Here is a 5737-nt window from a genome sequence, read left to right on the forward strand (position 1 = left end):
AAGGCCAGGAATGAGACAAGTATTCACAGAAATCAGAGTTTTGGCAGATCCCTGACAGATGAAACCAAATACTCATGTGATCCTCTTTTCTTGTCCTGCAGTTCTTGAAACCAAAAACGGTTCCCATGATTGCAAGCACCTCGAGTGGTATCCTCATTTCAATTCCAGCATCACCTATGAGAATTCCTCCATCATGGTTCCTGAGACAGGAGTTTACTTCGTCTACGTGAGGTTCATCCTGGGCTGCTATGAGAGCAACACCAACTTCCGGATAAAGTTGGAGAGATGGAATGAAGGCTACACAGAATATCCTAACCTGATGACAGCAAAATGGAGCCTCACATGTTCTAGCAGTCACAATGTGTTTATTGGTGAGCTATTTGAACTGATTAAAGGAGACCAACTAAAGGTCAAGGTCGAAGAAGGATGTGACGTGATCCTAGAATCTACGTTTGGAGCTTTTTTCCAGTAAAGAACTTATCTTCTCTTTTTTTATGACATTCAGTCGGCAGCAGGTCATCTGCCTCAACCTCCAAAGTTCTTCTTCTTGTCTTTGTGTTTTTGGACTGCAAACCCACTCCGCTGGCTTTCCTAAAACTCAACAGAAACCTTTGGATAAAAAGACATTTTGCCTGAAAAACACTGAAGAGGACGCGTTGTCACAAGACAATCATAGCTGCAGGCTCTCACTTTCTGCTCCACATGTAAAAGACGCACATGTCAGTATGTGCATTCATGCACTGAAAAGCTGTTTTTATTGGTTCTAGGTAAAAACACTGTGTTTTGTGTCAAATCATTTCTATTTTTTTGACTGCAATGTTTCCAGCGTTAGGTAACAGTGTCAAGAATAATTGTAAAAATGATTCGTTTCAAGCTGTTTTATAAGTTTTAATTTATTTTAAATAATAATAACATATATGTTTCAAATGTTGTAAAGAATATTTGTCTGTAAGTTTAAACAGTAAAACTGTGTTTTAAGGTTATTCCACATGGAAATAAGTGTCAGAGTCTGTTTGACTGAGAATAAAAGTAGAAGGGTGACCTTCAAAATGCCATCATCTCTGCTGTTCCCTTCACACACCGAGATGCACATGGGGATGACGTTAGATTATTTCAAACATTCACACGTCCTGCATGACGATCCCAGCTCCTACCCTGCCGTCCCGGAATCTCTTAGTCAAGCTCCCGCATGTGCTTGCCTGTTTCTCCTCCAGGTGCTCCTCATTTCCCACATCTGCCTTCATATTATCTAAAAAAATCAGAGATTAACAGGCTTAAAATTCTCTCCAGCTCAATTCATTTGATTAATACGTCAAAAATGCTGTTGCGTCTTAATTTGAGTAACACAAACACTCCAGGGTTCTCTTTGGTCCAGTTGAGACGCTCTGGCGTTTGGTTTGATAGGTCGAGGGTCAGCAACTCCCAACAATAAAAGAACTGTTCAGGCCAATTTCCCACTGATCAAAACCCAGGAGGAGCTGCAAAGCCTCACCACAGCTTTTAGAAAAATGCAACCCTGCTGTTTATTGATGCTTTTATCATGATGGGGATTGTCAGTAATAAAAACTAAAATTTATTGAGTAAATTGTATTTTCTTTTCAGCATTAAAAGGGCTATAACATATTAAATCCACCTTCTGTGCTCTTAAGTGTATTATAATGTTCATCATTTACAAAAACAACAACCCGAAAGCGTTATATGACTCCGTTCAGGCATTTCTGAACATTGTGACATCACAAAGTGAGGAATAGCCCCTTCCAGGAAGAGTCTGTGCTGCCAGCCCCGCCCCCCAGGCTAACAGAAACACCCACTTTGTCTATTGAGTGGTGATCTCATCTTGAGAGTTGACAGCAACAGATTCCAAATGCAAACAGCACACTTCAAAAACTCTGGACTTTTATCTGCTCATTGTAATTGGGATGATGGGGGAGAACACACACCTGGCCATAGAACAGCTGAGAAGCCGATTGGCCCATTACCGCTAATGTTAGGTTGGGGGAGTGAGGGAGTGTAAGCCAGCAGGACAGAATGTAAACAGATGGGAAACGGGTGCTGGCTTAATCTGCGCCAACTGAACAATGCAGAGACGAATTTGTAATATACTCCTGCTGCTCTGCAGAAACTATGTCCTAGAAAATGACACAGATTTTTTGGATTTAGGCTAAAAACGTAACTAAAAGACCGGGACTGGGAACATTTTGAATATATGCCTGAGAGGTCAATGATGACAGTGAAACAGGCTCATACTTATGCAGTCTCTTCATGCAGGCTTCTGGCTCTGAAGTGCAAATCTTACCAACAAATCACTCAACACAAAAGCATTTTAAGGCCCTATATCACATTTTGATGTCACAATGTGAGGAACAGCCCCTTCCAGGAAGAGTCTGCACTCACAGCACCGCCCCCAGGCTAACAGACACACCCACTTTCTTCACGGAGCTAGTGTGTTTGGAGAAAACGCATGTATTTAATTTGCACAATATGCACATCCATCTTTGCAAAAGTTAGAATTTTTTTTATCATGGCGAAACAGGCTTACTGCTGAGGCCGGCTCTAGGTTAATGTCATGAAATGGGCGGCACCCACAAGGAGCGGAAGGCGGGGCCTCAGAGATCGAGTCGTCTTACTTCTGGGTTGGAAAATAACTAATTTTTAATTTAAAAAAATTGTTATTTTGTGTAACACAATATCATATATATGGATATAGTTTTCAATAAAAAACTTAAGAAAAGCATGATATGGACCATTTCAGGATCACAACGACAATTAAAAAAGCAAAAAAAAAATATTGAAAAATCAACATTACATTTTAGAATTCTAAACAAAATTCAAGAAAACAAATCACAATTCCAACAACCTGAAAAAAAAAAAGAAACGTTCTGGAAAACAAGAGGGACTTTTTAGAAAACAACATAAAATGTTGATACAAATGAAAGACAAGATGAAACCGGAAACAGTAGATGGGACAACACTGATTGGAGGATGACATTGGACTTCTAATGTTTGAGGTTTCTCTTCATTGTCTGCACTTTCTGGATTGATTAGGTTTCTTTGAATTGTGCATGTGCATCCATCCTAAGTATGCATGTGTGGCGACAGGCTGGCGACTTGTGTGTGCACCTCGCCATCGGGTTGGGTCTGGCCGCCCCAGGACCCCAAAAGGGATAAAGCAGGTTAAGAAAATGGAAGGACGATTAGCACGGTTCCATTGTCACTTCATGCAGAATACGTTTCAATTGAAATGATGAACAAACGTCATCATCATATCAGCGACGTCCCATAGTACCTTCCTTTTCTAGTTTCTTCTTTTGTTTTGTTTTCTCAATATTTCATTCAAAATTCAGGAAATTGTTTTTGTTTCCTGAAGTGTTTTTTGCATTTTTATGGAAACTAAAAGAGGAAGGGTATGATGGGACAAGTTTTTCCATTATTTCAACTGAACTGAATTTGGCATGAAGCGACACTGGATATGCTCCGTACTAATCATGAAACTTTTATTAGTATGACGTGACTGAAGAAAACCTCAACAACCAAATGTTGTTGAGGTTTTCCTCAACAACCTATCTAGGGTTTCATTTTTTTAACATGTCAATTTTGATTTTTGGAAATTACGATATTTTTTCCAGAACGTTTCTTTTTTTTTAATCTATGTTTCTGGAATTTTGTTTTGATTTCTAAAATAAAGTGGTGCTGTTTTTTATTATAATTAGTTTTGCCTGTTGTTGTTGTGATGTTTAATATGTTTTATTGGTGGGATTTGCACTTCAGGGCCACCGTAGGCTTCCACTCAATCTCTGTTCATGTTAAGATTTTTCTTTTGGCTCTTAGAGCGTTAAATGGACTGACTGAATACAATCAGGGTCTTCCTCTGGCTGGACTCTTTATTCTGCTCTTTCAGGGTCAGAACCTCCTCAGAACCCAAAACCCATTTCAAACTGAAAGAGGCCTGTCCTGCCTTTCAGATAGTGTAAACAGTTTGTGAGAATTGCGGCATGAGTGAAAGCTATTTCCGTCTGGTTGCAGCCAGATTACAATGAACATGCTGTCACAGGCCTGCGTCATGTTTTTTTGGAACGTGCTACGATGCTGCCTGCATCTGCAGATGCTCAGGCCTGTACTCGTTGTTTTTCTCCTAATAGTAATAGCTTTATTAATTTAAGACTGGGAGGCGAGACTCGATGACGGCGACAAGCGCACCCTTTCATCTGCGTGTCCTCACTTGCTTACTAGCTAGTGACTCAGTCGTATTGTTACCACATTTAACTAGGACGCCCTCGCAATTTCTTTGAGCTATTTTTACTTGTATAATTCCTCTTGTAAGAGCACATGTATGTGGGTCCCATAAATCACAATTTACAAGTGAGTATGGAACGTTGAACACTTTGTGGTGACATACCCAGTTGCAAAAGTCGAGGGAGGACGAGAGTTTCCCGGACGTCATCCCGTGGGAGGTGTTCTGGGCAGGGCGGAAAAGCCAGAGGGCAACTCAGGACCAGCAGACCTGGGAACGCCTCCGGATCCCGCCAGCAGAACTGGAGGAAGTGACCAGGGAAGAAGGTTCTGACATCTTTGCTTAGACTGCTTTGTGGTCCTGAACACACCAAATCAGTATTAGTACCTTTGAAACTGCGGGCTGGTTAACAACATAAGCTCCAATTCCAATGACTATGAAATTGTGCAGATAAGATTTGTAATGGTAAATTTGCCCAATGGAAAATGCGTTGGTTTTGAAACAACTCTCATTCAAGGTTTTTGTGCTTTGAGGAGAAATGGAAATACTTCACCAATCTGCAATGGAAAGACTTTTCTCGAATTAATGAAGTCACGTGACCAACAACTGTGTGACGCTGCAGTTCATGGTAGGAACCAGAGGTCCCGCAGCGTCACACAGCTCATCAAAAGTTGAGCGTCCCATGCAGAATTGCTGGATCCACAGTGCCTCTGTAAACTCACCAACCACCATTTCCCAAAATGGCTTCATCCTACGTGTAAGGAGCTCGCCGCTCCACGCCCTGAATAAGACGCCGATGTCTTCTATGTGTTGTATATATATCGTGGACTAGTGATCAGAAAATCGGGAACGATTCAAGGAGAGAGGAGGCAGAGACTGCAATATTTGCTTTGAAAAAATATTTTGTAATAATTTGAGGAAAAAAACAGACATAACATGCAATAATATGCAAATAGGGAAGCACAAATCCAAGAAATTACAGTCTTCAACTATGTACAAATAATAGTCCTTTTAGTGATCTAGTGTATCTGAATCAGCTCATGCATCGTCCATACAACCCAGACAGGGATTGCTAAATCCAGAGGCAGGTGTCCAGTGAAGGGGAGTGATTGAAGTCTATGAAAATGTCACTGGGTCGTAGGAAGAATGCAAAAAACAAAAAGAAATGAGTCTGTAGGCTACAGGAGCCTCCTACCAGCCCAGACTGAACAATGGGATGAAGAAAGTTCCTAGGTAGGCTCCAATGCTTGGTCTCTTTTCTGGTTCGGGCTTAGCTCGCCATCTATATATGGCCTGGATAAAGAACAGGACCCATATGATCCAAAAATTAATTACATTCTGTGTGCACACAAGATCTTCCTCTAAATACAAAAATATAAATTGTATTACAGTCATGTAAATAAATTCTGTCATTTAAAGTTCCAGCATTGTACAATACACATTCAGTTCATAATTCAATTCATTTCATAATTCAATTTATTGTAATTTAGTTCATATTAAAAACTT

The sequence above is a fragment of the Oryzias latipes genome, chromosome 12 (assembly GCF_002234675.1).
Source record: "Oryzias latipes chromosome 12, ASM223467v1".
NCBI lineage: Eukaryota > Metazoa > Chordata > Actinopteri > Beloniformes > Adrianichthyidae > Oryzias > Oryzias latipes.